Source organism: Heliconius melpomene, chromosome 20 (genome assembly GCF_056956725.1).
Source record: "Heliconius melpomene rosina isolate 202511_hmr_F chromosome 20, ASM5695672v1, whole genome shotgun sequence".
NCBI classification, from domain to species: Eukaryota; Metazoa; Arthropoda; class Insecta; order Lepidoptera; family Nymphalidae; genus Heliconius; species Heliconius melpomene.
Genome location: NC_140408.1, coordinates 11165314 through 11179953, shown reverse-complemented (window position 1 = coordinate 11179953; position 14640 = coordinate 11165314). Strand labels below are relative to the sequence as shown.

Here is a 14640-nt window from a genome sequence, read left to right as displayed (position 1 = left end):
GTGATTTGCGATCATCGCCAGGTCATCGACACTTACCTAATTTCTAATTAATTTTTGTATTTATTTTGTATGTCTGTATGTATGTATGAGAAAAAATGTTTAGTTGTTTTTTTTACTAAATGTCTTTTATAATTGGCAATTGCTTATGGAGAATGATAAAATTGTTTAGTCATTAAATAAATATGCTATTAGTTAAAAAGTAATAGGTAAAATAATACAATGTGAAAGATGTTGAATTTACATAAAATATTTGAGTGTAAGCTTTTTTTTTTGTAACTTTCAAAGTAGTTTTCATAAGTCTATTATATTATACCTCTAAATAAATATATAAGGCCATTGAATGTATAAAAAACAACTAAAACGGAAAAGTAATGGGTAAAATGTGTCAGACATTAAAAAAAGCTTTTAAATTTAGATATAAAAAAAATCTTGTATTTTATATTTCATTCCCTCAAGCGAGAATCAAACTCGAAACCATCGCGCTTACGTCACACGTTTGTGCCCCTTCGCCACGGCCGACGGTCTCTTAAAAAACTACCAAGCTACCTAATTGGGGGTTTCCTTAGTCCGAATAAATAAAATGCATCAAAACAAATAGAGACACTTAGGTCTCTTAATGTTTACTATGAGTATGTTCTCTCTTCTTACCTCACACAGCAATTAATATTAGTAGTCACAAAAAAATTACCAAATGCAAGCTAAAATATTTGTTTACTGGAAAACGCTAATCTCAGACTGTTAGAATCAAAAAAATTTGTTAGACTAATTACCAGCGAATCTATATCACACCACTTTACTACATTACTTATACTAATTTATATAGAAGAACTTACCTGTAATTTCTGCACTTATAAAAAAAACCTATATGTTCGTCTAAACATACTTACCGTATATTACACAAGTATTATTTATTATAGGTTTATATGTTTTCCTTGAAGAATATTTGCAGTAATAATCGATTTCTGAGAAAAATTATAGATATCTATACGGCTAGACGGTGCTGAAATACCAGCGAGGTTGCTAGGAAACAGATTTTCCTATCTTTCTTTGAATAGTAGTCACAAATTGTAAATATTTGTAAAATGTATTTTTGAGGCCGGTGTGGCGTGCCACTGTAAGCGCGACCGATTGTGAGGTCGATTCCCATTCGAGGAAATACTTTCATTTTCTTATTTTTGTAACAAGATAAAGCCCGATGTTGAATTCTGCCACTCAAAGCACAATGTCTCCATAATTCGGCGGAAAGTAAAGAACAGAGTATCTTAACACTAGGTTCCCAGGTTCTCTCTACCTTCTCCTTCTACGTGCGGCATAATGCGTTGAAATGTTGTTTAAAGTTCTTATGCTTACTCAAATCTTATTTTCATAATTGCTAAGTATTTAAATAATAAATTTTAAGCCCCTAATGCATATTTATAGAGAACTCTTTAACAAAAAGTAGTATATCCACACAAAGCTATACTATTTCTGATATAAATTTTTAATATTAATAAAATATACTGCTACAAACGAGTTTACTAAAAAAAATTCAACTATTGTGCTAACTTTGCTCACGTTCATGAATTTGGAATTAAAAAAATCTCTTCCCAAAGGAATCTGTGCCTTCTTTGAATGAACGTGCCAAATAAGGCCGAGAAGTTTTTTTAGAAACAAACACAGTGAGGTCAGCTTTTTAAAACTGGGCTGGAATAAATTGAAAAAATATCCAATACGTTACTCGGACCGTGCTAGTTCTGTCAGTAGATACACAATGTGTTGTTTTAAAGATAAAAGAATGAAAATATATTTTGTGGGATGAAACTAAGGGACTAACGAAAGTAACTTATTTCTGTTTCTAATAAACTTTGAGGTCAGTCGTGGCAAATGTTTAATATTTTTTATATTTTCCTTTTCTCGCTCTGGTAACGAAACAAAGCGTAGTGTTGAGTTCCGCCACTCAACAAGCAATGCATTGCTAATTCGGCGGAAACTGGGGAACGGAAGTGTCTTAATGGGAACGAATTATCCTAACACAAGTTTCCCAGGTTCCCTTTGCTTACCAAGCTATTTGTTTCGTGATTCTGGAGGAGGGTCACGTAATAAGCATGATGATCCCCGGAGAGCATGTATGCGGAGACCCCCCCTATGTCCCCCCTAGGTCCGCGAGTAGCTATTATACAGATATGACAAATGGACACATTATGAATGTATAGGGTAATTCAGACCACAGGTTTTGTAGGTTTTATAGAAATTATTAACGTGATATAGGTAGTTAGGGTAGAACTACTGGCTCATATATGAGTATTACCGCCTTAGCTTTGCTCGATAAAGGGGCTATCTAACATAAAAATATTTTTTTCAATTTTTACTTCCTGAGATCATTGAGTTGAAAGAAAACCTTCAGTTTTTTAAAGATAAATAAAGATATTAGTATACCTTTACTATTGTAGCATTCAAAAAATACATTTTAGAGCGCTCAATATGTATTTTAAACCCTAAACTTACCTAGACTTTTAAATAGTCCCATTAAAACTAAAATATCGCGTAAACCAAGCATCGTCTGTCATAACAACATCTGTCCCTCGCGATTAGAATCTACTACCATCAGGAACAAACTTGTTCTGACACTGCAACAGCACGACAGTACCATATGACTTATTACACCAATTAATTGATTGGACAGGTTTATAGCAGGACTGAGAGAGCAATCACTCCGGCTAATGATCTCTGGACTATCCAGCTACTATTATAGCTACTATTTCCTTAATGACCACCAGCATTATTTATAGAATAATACATAACAGGTAAAAGGCATATTTTCTCTCATTTACAGAGAAAAAAAATAGGAAATTACGGGTTTTAGTCCTAATTAGAAATTGAAGGTAATGAGTCTATAGTAGTGTTAAGACACTTCATTTTCAAGTTTTCGCCCATGCCATGGCTTTCCTCAATTATATATGAAAAGTACATTTAATTCCTCAAGTTCATAAGTAAATGCCTCGTGCATTAGAGGCATGTGAGATGAGCCCGTCTGTTTTGTAACAGGATGCTTGCCGTGCGGTCGGCGATGTCATCTGTATTAGTTACGCGGAACGTAACGATATATGCTGGGGTTTGGTTAGCGTCGACACCTAGTTGGCGGATAGATAAGGAATTTTACCTGACTTCAAAAATAGAGGGGTATCAGCTTAGTAGGAAATTGGAATTGGATAATATTTGTGATTATCTATTTAAGCTTCCAAGAACGTGTGTTAAATTTTTTAAGCGTATGTTAGCCACTAAATTCTTAAAAACTGAAAATTATATCGAGGCGATCTTTTTTTGTTTTAAATTAAGTATATTCTAAATTAGTAAAAGACCCATTTCTTATCAAAATCGAATCAATAGTTTTAAGATATGGATAGAGACCTACCTATACCCACTTAAAGCCCCGTTTCTGTTAACCTGAGCTATTCTGATTTTCACCACTCATCACGCAATATCTGGGAAAATGGGAGATGAAGGATAACGGGAAGTCTTAATATAAGGTTCCCTCAGCCTACCCTGCATATAGCGGGGTAAAGCGTGAAGCTGAAACATAAGCATTCCTTTAAATTAAATTTTACAACCAATCACGAGTGCCTCGACGGTATCATAAAACATAATATACTATGAGTAATAATTTTATTTGGGTCTCGGTCACCGTTACGAAAGTCTAATAGATGAGTTTAAAGAATTCGTCGTAAAATAAAGCTCGCAACAAGCCAAAGGTCGCACTTATATATTCAAAAAACTTATATATTATTCGATTAAGCCACTATTATGCTGTAATTTGCAGTTGCAATGTGACTTCCGCGATCATCTATAGCCCAATATGCGTATTTTAAACTATGTTTTTGCTGCGACTTCGCTTGGTCAAATGAAAATAAATGGCAGATAAGAAGTGGTCGAAGTAAGTCTTTCCGGTATGTAAATAGCATTTATCCTTCCTTAACAAATGGGCTATCTGGAAAAGGGATTTTTTTCAATTCGACTAGTAGTTCCTGATATTAGTGCGTTCAACCGAATTAGGCTTTATAATATTAGTTATAGGAGTATAGATGAATAATCTATATATCTATCCCATTTTGCGGGATTCCCCAAATAGGTATATAATAATACATTTGTCAGTACTTTTCAATTCCCAGGTTTCCTCTGCCTACTTTGCCATACTTGCTATGTGCGCGAAGAAAAATAAATAAATCTGCAATTAAGCACACATCGAGCTTAGTGGTCATTGGACAGGCTTATGCTCAGCAGTGGACGAGGACAGGCTGCTGATGATGATGATGAAGCACACATCTGTACACATATAATATAAAATTTCTAGATACACCATGAATATTCCTTCCTACCTAAATCATATCACATATAGCCTAGAGCTTACAAATCTCATCAGGTAATAATTTTGACGGTCAACTTGCCACTAAACGCTTTAGAGATTAATTTCACGCTCGAATCTCTTGATGAAGGGGGAGACGGCTGGATGAACTTTTTCCACCCTAAAATAAATATATTTAATTTAAAGAAAATAATTTTATAATATTTATTCTGATTTATTAGGCTTATATTGTTTCCCGAAGAAGACAGACAACACCTAGTGTTGAGATATTCCATTGTCATTTCCTCGCTTTGATCACCCAATTTTTGTGACATGCTATGTCTCAAAAATTGAGCGGTGCGCGAGGAAATGACAATATGAAACATTTCATTACTCCAAGTGGAAATCGAACCCACAACTATCGTCTACAGCCTCATGTGCTACTGCGCCTCTTAATTATAAAAATAATTCTTAGTTAAAATTATATTTATAATTTCCAACTTTATTGGCTAGTAAAGCTCTTAGTGGCCCAAAACGCGGGAGCTGTTACTGTATTTTTTTTGCGGCGGCGTTGAGTTCCGCCACCTAGCATACAATGCCTCGAAAATTCGACGAAAAATAGGAACCAGAATGTACTCGTATCTACACTGCTATTTCAAAAAATATGAATTTTCCTAAAAAATTATAAGTATTCAGTATACGGTGATCAAACAGTCATTCATCTAGATAAATCCTCATCAGTTTACCATATTTATATGTTATATATAGAAATAGATAAGGTGAGGCGGCGAAGGTTATTTCATGGGTGATGTGGCGTCGAGCGGTGCGTCGAGACACGCCTGGGCGGGCGCGGGTCGCAAATACCAATTTATAAATATGTTTATCGATTTATTATAAATACTAGCGACCCTCTTGCGGCTTCGCCCGCTTTTACTACTGGATTATTCATATAATGTATGTTTGCAAAGCACTTAAGATAATGTGAAAATTAATTAAACCCTAATGCAACCCGCATTTTAGTAGTTTCAATAAGGATTTTCCAATTGTTTTACACAGCAAGGATTTTTAGTAGGTACCGTAATTTTAAATCTGTGCTACTAATCAAGTACTTATTAAAATATATTTAAATGACTATTTTTAGATAGTTGAATGACTATTTTTAAACGGAAGAAATTATAAACAAAAACCTACCTACTAATAACTACTACAAAAAATATGAAACCAAATATATCGCGCTAAAATAATACATTCAACTCCAATTATCCAATACGTGCAAACGCATCTAAATCTTCGTTGCTATAGAGGTAGGCGGGTTTTTTTTTTTCGAGCTTGTGGTTAATGCTGAAGAGGGTATTCTGTCCCTGATGAAAAGCAAGCACTACGTGGTTGCCTGTGAGGAAAATTAAATAGAATGTATCGGCCGGGAATCGAACCCGGGCCGCCCGCGTGGCAGGCGAGCATTCTATCACTGAACCACCGATGCGTGTAAGGCAGGCGGGCGCGGCGGACGCGCTTGTATAAGCAAAACGTCGCAGGGCGCGTTTCGCAGCAAGAATTTTTTGATATTGTAACAACTTCTAAAGTACTTATTAAAATGAAAAACAGTAAAAGACAGTTTTTATCTACATTAAATGGCCAACGTAACTAATATACTTATTTATATGCTGAGAGTAAGGGATAAGTAAAACTTGAGTCGATACAGCTGATGTGTGAACGGCGTGATGCAACAATTAAATGCGTTTTTCTCTAAAACTGTTCGCAATTTCGAAATAGCGTGAAAAGCAAATTTTATCTTCGTTTAACGTAGAAATTTAATAAAGTATTTTAAAGGATAAGGATTAATACCATTACGGAAAAATATCCCTCACAATAAAAAATATATTGAAATTACTATTTTTAGACAGAAATATGATCACTACACGTTATTCTTAAAAGGTACGAATATGCTGTCGCGGACTTTTTTGTAGATCTCATTAAGAAAAACAATACTCCAGTACATTATTTTCATGTAGTACTTACCATTAAAGCAGCGCATGCGCAAAATGTCTCAACGGGTAGGACTTTATACACATTTATCGTATTTTTGTTAATTTACATAAGAATGTACAAATAATAAACTATATATAAACCTTCCCTGAGAAACACTCGACCTAATGGTGAAAACCGCATCAAAATCCGTTGGGTGGTTTAGAAGTAGAAGAGTTAGAAAGTTCAGACAGACACGAAAAGCGACTTTGTTTTATAAGATATAGGATAAGTAGAATATATGTGAATTGTATTTTATTTCTCGTTTTACTGTACTTATAATGACAATTTAATTATTTATTTAAAGTCAGCTTCACGCTGTATTCCGCACACAGCGGAATAGGCAGAGGGAACCTAGTGTCAAGGCACTCCGTTCCCAATTTCGCTCCGAATTCTGGAGGCGTTGTGTGAGGCGGAACTCAATGTCGCTCTTCACCTCGACACCAGAGTGATGAAATGGAAATATTAACTTAAATATTTTATTTCAGTTGCATTTACATTTACACATTTATTTATGGTCCTGCACCACTACTGGTATTTTATTTATATTTTAAATCCTAATATTATTATGCAAATTAAATTTTTTACTTCGGCCGTTTTCATTCGGAGAGAATATATGTATGTACTTATATATTGCTTAATTTAACACACGTGCTATAATATCGTTATATTCGATGCTTACTCTGCGGTGTCTTATATCACAATCCAGCGAAATTGAGGCCCTCGTAGCGCAGCGGGGTAGCGTCTGACGTCTACCGTGGGTTCGATTTCCACTGATCAGTCGAATTATGATTGATTTCATTTCTATAATAATTTTAGATTTAAGACTAAGCGCAGCGTTGAGTTCTGCCACTCAACACTCAGATTTTTGAACACTGGGTGGGAACCCAGTGCTGCTGAGGGATCAGCATCACTCAGGAAAAAATCTGAAGGCATAAAGGTGATAACAAATCTAATTATGTTATATCGACATTGCAAAATAAAATTTTATTTACAATTTCTATATTTATATAATAAAATATGAGTTATTCATAGATTTTATTAATTTTTAAAGTAACTCCAAATTTAGTGTAGAAAAATACTTTTTCTAGAAAACGTACTAAAAATTGAACGGACTGTTCCCAAGACGTGCGGATTCGAATCCCGCTTCGTTCAGATTATAAATTTTTTGTAAAAAAAAATATAACTTATAGATTTATTAAAATTAGTACAAAAAATATGCCATTATTATATTGTTTGCAGATACCGTACGCGGTGGCGTGACTGGCGGTAGCTGACTCAGCAGGTCGTTGACGCTGACCACTGACTACTGTTCTTGGCCTAGGCAAATGGAATCTTTTAAAAATTTTTTTTTTTTTAGGTTCACGTTTTATCCCACACATATCAGAATAGGCGGAGAGAACCTGGGAACCTAGTTTTGAAACACTCCGTTCCTATTGAGACACTTCCGTTCCGCACTTTCCACCGAATACTTGTGTCTTGAGTGGTATGTTGAATAACGACGACGACGGATAATTTAACGCTAGGCACCTTCTGCTTTGCCTGTCCTGCCGGATACAGCGTAAAGCTGTTATATTAGGGAAAATGTTATTTTAGACTGCTACGTAAGCTTTAAGCTGCTGCTTAAGAGACAAAGTTTTAAAAATATACATATTTAATATATTTTCATTGTCTCCTAGTTTATCACCAAGTTGGGTTATGTTTTTCTTTTTTCGTAGTTTTTCTGTATTGCCGCACATAGGCAGAAAAACTAATGGTATATCATTTCCTTTTATCCTTTCTCATTTCAGAAGGAGCATATAAGGACGTCATACTCAGGAATTATTAGTTCGAATTGAGTTTTTTTTGTCTAAGATTCTCAATTTATAGAGGAACGTTATATTGCATCAAATTAATCGCTTCAATGTAAACCAGTGTTCCTACAGACAAAATTATTGCACTTAGAATGACCTTGAGGCTTGTCGTAGTGCCGGGCACAAGTGTGAGAGTGTAAACGCTATTACTTGTGGATTCCTCGGTAAACGAAGTGTCTTAACACTACGTTCACTCTGCCTACCGTGCTAAAAAAAAACTTATATTAATGCACGTGTCATACACGACCTTAAGTTATTTCCAATCGACCACACGGACCAAGCCAGGTAATATATAAAATTTAAAATTTATTAATTAATATAATGTATCAATAAATTCCATTGGTACTGACGCATGAACGCTATCGGTCAAGAACAATGAAAACTTGCGAGATACTTACATACGTATGCGGTGACGTCACTTACCTACTCCAGTTTTAATAATAAATTATTACGATACATATTATTTTTTTGTATTTTTTTATACTTTGGGCTTTTTGACCTTTTGGACTTTTTGGCTGTGTTCGATGTGTTCGATTTACACCCGGGGAAATTAATATACATAAGTTACTTTCCCGGGCGTATTAAAGCGTGGCGGTCAATTTAGGCATTTATCAATGTAATAGTCAAACCAAAAGGTTTTTAATCTGTTTAAACAAACCGACGTTTGTCTGTTTGTCGTTTTTGCACGCTAATGTCAGAAACTAGACGCTACTCTTTGCCAATATAAGCGTGGAAATGAAAATAAATGTAATATAATAATGATTTAATAGAATAAATACCCTAATTCCAATGTATTTTTGTTACAAATATCGAGTCTCCTTGGAATTTAATTAAATAAATCAGCTTCACGCTGTATCCCTCATACAGCAGGGTAGGCAGAGGGAACCTAGTGTTAAGATACCCCATTCACTTTACGCCGAAGTCAGGAGGAGGCATTGCGTGTTGAGCGGCGGAAATCAACGATGGAGCGTTAAATTTTAAAGGAATCACATAGTAAGTAATAATTTATATTAAATTTAAACTATATATTTTGAAAAATATTATCCCAACATTTTTGTAAAATAATAATTTGTGGAAGTAAAATATTTATTAGATATTTGTGAAAGAATTAACTGAAAATCTCAAGAATCACGTAACTTCAAAGAATTCGTTCAAAGCTCTAAAGTTCTATAACAAATGGTAAACTGCCTACAGCTTTACATAGCGAGTAAGTATCCTCTCCTAAACATAAATGTAATATATTTCAGCAATCTATTATCTAACTATACGTTATCTTATCTGTCTCGTTACTTTTTTATTTTATTTTTATCTTGTTGTATCCCGCATATAGTAGGGTACGCAAAGGGAACCTGGGGACCTAGTATTAATATACTTCGTTCCCATTAAAAGGTTCTCGGTCTGGAGGTATTGCGTTTTGAGTGGCGGAACTCAACTCTGCGCTTTGCCTAGTTACCGACAAATAAATTATATATAGGTATTTCATTTCCTCGAGTGAGAATTGAACCCACAAACTGCACTCTTAGTGCCCCTGCGCCACGACTGACTTCAATTGTCCTGGTATTTTCACTATGTATGCACATTAACATAGCAGACGAGGATTTGTCTTATCATCAGAGCGAGGAAATGAATATAACTAATTTCCCCTAGGGAAATTCGAATCCACAGCCGTCGCGTTTACAGTCTAGTCTAGTCTAGTCTAGTCTACTACCTCATGTTTCTGAAAACAGAAGACATAGTTTAATAATTTCATTGTTGTTTAGAGAAATAGTTAAAATGTTGTATTACAAAATGTAAAATAGTTAATTTTATTGATATTTTATGTTTGTTTTATTTCCAATTTATTTTTCACTCGCGTTCTCAAATGGAAATAACTGGAGGATATCTGTGAGTGCAAAACAAAGCTCTATACAATTAAATATAATAAAAATATGTATAATTAATCACGAGGGCTTCTTCGTCTTTAAACAAGCAGTTGTGTGTTCGATTCCCAATCGGGGGAATGAACAATTTTTTTTTTCTGATAACAAGATAGATTGATTGCACCACTCAACCATACGTGTCTTGAAAAATTTGCGAAAAATAGAGAACAGAGTGAGTGGGTAGATGAAGCTGGATTTTTTAAAATTTATTACAAAATCACAAAAAAACTATTAAATATGTTAAAGTACAATTTTTAATATATTAATGGAAAAATACATATTGCACAATACTTTTAGTGCCTATGTATTTTAAATAATGCGGTCATTGCTGACACAGTGTTTGCGAACTAGGAGTCAAATGTCATAGAGCTAGTAAGCACATTTATATCGCGTAAGGTAAGCGATTGACAAAAATTATATATTTTTTAGATATATATATATATATATATATAAAAATGGTTCCTATTGATGCGATATTTATTTGTCTGTCTGTTTGTGCTAGATGGTATTTTTTTAGTTTCACGCTGGATCAAAGTGGGCAAAGATAGACACCGCTCAATTTTCACCGCTATGCTATTACTTTTGAATAAAATGTTATGTAGAGAGATTCCAGAAAAATATAAGAAAATAGTTAAAAAACATAATACCATGCTTTTATCGTGCGCTATTGCGCATGTTTAGTGCGTAAAAAGTACAGAAAGGTTATAGTACCCAATCATTGAAGAGTTCCACTCCTCGGGTCCTGTCTATATCAAATCAGCTACACCAAATAAATTGAAGCTATATAATAATTTATATGAGCCTAAATTTCAGTGGTTTATAAATAACATCATTCCCTTAAAAAGGAATAGCATCTAGATCGATCGATCGGACACTTTTATTGCGGCAAGATAGCCTCATTTACATATATGTACGAATTTAAGTATTTTTTCTTTCTCTCCTCTTTTATTCTTATACTATGTTTTAAGGAAATTGTTTTGTATAAATAAAATAATAACTGATGTGGGTTCGATACCCAATCGGGGGTACTTAATAACATTTTAATTTCTTCGCTCTGGTACCAACAAGATAATGTCTCAAAATGGAGAATCTTAACACTAGATTCGCTCTACTTATCCTGCTATATATAATGCAACAAAATAATAATATTTTTATATGCATAATTCTTTTTCTAACTGTACACAAAGGTGCAACTTGCATACAAAAAATTGCTTAACTATTATTATTAGGGGCTTCCCCATAATAAGCGTACTAATCGTATCATATTAAGCTATAAATTTATTACTTATTTATAAATAGAATACTTACTTGGCACAATAAAATTGATATATTATAATTATAGGTACTGACATTCATTTCATTCATTTGGACTTTCTTAAAGATGGATTTATAATTAACTTTTATTTAAACAAAAGAATTATTTTATTTTAGCTTACGCTGTATCCCGTAGGTATGTATATAGATATACTATATATTAAGGTAGGCAGAGGAAACAGTGTTAAGATACTTCGAATCCCACGCACCGCCCAAATTATTCAACCAAAGCGTGTAGTATAAATAAAAATATATAATTCTCCGAGTGGAAATCGAACTCACTACCATCGCACTTACAGTCAGTTGCTGTGAAGCTGCACCAATTATTTTTTATATAATTTTTTACACAAAAATGCGAGAATTTCTTCTAGTTTTTGTTTTTAAAAGGTAACAAGAAGTTAAGTAAACAGTTCGTTAGCGCCAGCAAAAACGCTGTTCGTAAAATTTTGTATATCTATTTGTAAGTTTAGTTACTCTATAAAAACATTGAATAATTTTTGTAAGGCGCTTTTATGTAGGTAGGTACATATTTTTATAAAAATGTTCTAAGCTAACTGTACTCTCCGCGGTTTGCGTAGGGCTGACAGGTTTAAAATAATATTATGGTATTTATTTTCTAGGTTGATTTTTTTGACGATAAATGCGACATATAAGGATACGAATTGTATTCAAGGAAAATTAATTTCCTTTCTTTTCCAGAGCAATGTGCGACGTTGAGTACCGCCACTCAATGTCTCTAACGATAGGCGCAAGATAGTGTCTTAACACTAGGTGCCCTCAGCATCCTGTAACGTTTTTTTTAAATATAAGAAAAAAAATAGAAAAATACAGAACAAGAAGAAATTTAGTTTGCAATCATGTCGACTAAAAAGTCGACTGTTTAGTTAAAAAGTTTCTATCCTAAAAGGGAAATATTTAATTGCAAAAAAATAACAAATTATAATTAATAAATATATAAAGTATAACAGAAAAAAGTCTTGAAAAAAGTCAAATCTCGCTACTTTAAATTTTTTATACATTTTAAAATTCTCTTTTTTCTAAGTTGGAATAACATTTTAAAAGTGTTCACTTTTTTTAATATTTTCATGCTAGTGTATAGCGAACCCTGACCCAGGAGCAGCATCCCGACCGCTTCTTAGAACTGATTGAGGCGTGAATCACCACTTCAAAGAAACATTTGCTTCAACAACCCGCCGAATGCTTGAGAAAATTCATTTTTTTCCTTATAATAATAATAAATATTTTTGTGACGACCTTTCTATAGTATAAAGGAACTTGTTTTGATATATTACCAAAAGGCTTCAGGCTCAAAGCAATATACATTTTAAAAAAAGGGAGGGACGATATGAAGCATAGACTATCCCGTATACCTAATAAAGATCACTTACATGATACGAAAAAAAATAATCTTAAACAAATACATAATTTTAAAAACATATATTTTTTACTAAATTTATAAAAATAAAATGATTGAAATCTTGGTTGTAAGTGAGATATTCCAATCATTGCGTGGCGTTGGGTTCTGCCACTCATCAAGCAATGCCTCCAGAATTAGGCGGAAAGTAGGCTCTAGGCTCCCTCTGCCTATCCTGCTATTTGCGGGATACAGCGTGAAGTTAAAAAATGGACCCCTTAAACTACAATCATATAGCAATTCCTCTCCCTGCAACAAGACGGGTACACACATTCATGCACTCTCGAAGGTTCTTAAAATGTTATTTTACGTAATTGTCTTCTAGGATCATCGATACTATGTTCTCGAAGGTCAACCGAGATCTTCTCCTGATTAAAATAAAATATTAAATAAAAATATATAGTAGATATATTTACTTTATACAATTTTGGGTTCACAAGAAATATAATAAAAAAACAATCACAAAAACTGTAATTTCATTTAAATAAACTAGATTTAGTTCACGTTAATTATTTTTTTTTAATTTTAATAAAAAAACTAAAAACAACATCTTTTAAGGTTTATAATAACAGGTTTACAACGTAATAAAAAATATCGCTGAGGACAGGATTCGAACCTGCGCGGGTAGAACCCATTGGATTTCAAGTCCAACTCCTTAACCACTCGGACACCTCAGCTGTATATATTATTATAAATAAAATATTCATAGTAGGACTTACATATTTATTATTATATATTTATACAAGTGTTTTGATTTGTACTATTTAAAGATTATTATAAATATTTTAATGATTTGGATTGTTTCTAGCTGTTCAATAAATAAATATTTTTATATTAGTTATATTTTTATTTCCTTTCTTTTGTTTTGATTTCTTTTGACACCTTTTATTCGCCTTTATGCATTTCTTGCATACATTGGACTATCTAACACAATGTGTTTTGTTCCTATTTGAACCTGTATTTCCAGAGATTGGAGTATTTCACCATAAAAACTATTTATCTTTATAATAAAATATATATTTTTCATCATATGCATGATATGTCTAATTGTCTATATTAAATGATAGTAGACGTTGATTTTCCTGCTTTTAAAACGTTTAATATAATTATATAAAGTTGTAATTCGTAAATTATATTTAAAAAGCAATGTTCCTTTCTGTTCTTAGTCATCCCATCATCCCGAGCGTACCAGTTATGCACCAATCACTTCGCTAATGTCACGTATAAAAAAAAGTATATAATGTGGCATTAAATTGACATGAATTGACACAGCTGAGGTGTCCGAGTGGTTAAGGAGTTGGACTTGAAATCCAATGGGTTCTACCCGCGCAGGTTCGAATCCTGTCCTCAGCGAGTGGCATATATCCTTTTTATTCTTTATTACAAATAAAGACATAAAATACGGCAACAAGTGCAGAGTTAAAAATCTAAGTAGTATTTTGTATAATAGAACAGAAAACAGAACTTAAACATATTTTTATAAATATGTATGTTTTCTTTCATTTTTTATGCTTAAGACGCAATCTAAAATTTACTTTTTTTACAACAAAATAAGCAAAAGATATGGTTGAGATGGTAATATTATGACAGAATGCCGGAAGCGCCACTTATTTCTTATAAATTTAATTTTTAGTTATATAATAGATACAAATTAAAAGGATTATTGAAAAACAAATAATAGAACATTACTCAGCAGTTTGACATACTTACACCGTAAAATACTGCAACTTGCAACGCACGAATATTGAATTCGTTTGATTTTTATAAGTCTTACACAAGAAAGACTTATAAAAATCA

The 14640-nt window shown here is 33.1% G+C and overlaps 2 non-coding genes across 2 annotated transcripts; one reads left to right on the top strand and one right to left on the bottom strand.

The window, feature by feature from the left end:
- Positions 1–13438: 13438 nt before the first annotated feature.
- On the bottom strand, positions 13439–13520 carry TRNAS-UGA (transfer RNA serine (anticodon UGA)). The gene has a single exon. It is a non-coding gene; the product is annotated as a tRNA-Ser (tRNA).
- Positions 13521–14114: 594 nt separating this feature from the next.
- Positions 14115–14196, top strand: TRNAS-UGA (transfer RNA serine (anticodon UGA)). Its single transcript has one exon. It is a non-coding gene; the product is annotated as a tRNA-Ser (tRNA).
- The last annotated feature ends 444 nt before the right edge of the window (positions 14197–14640 follow it).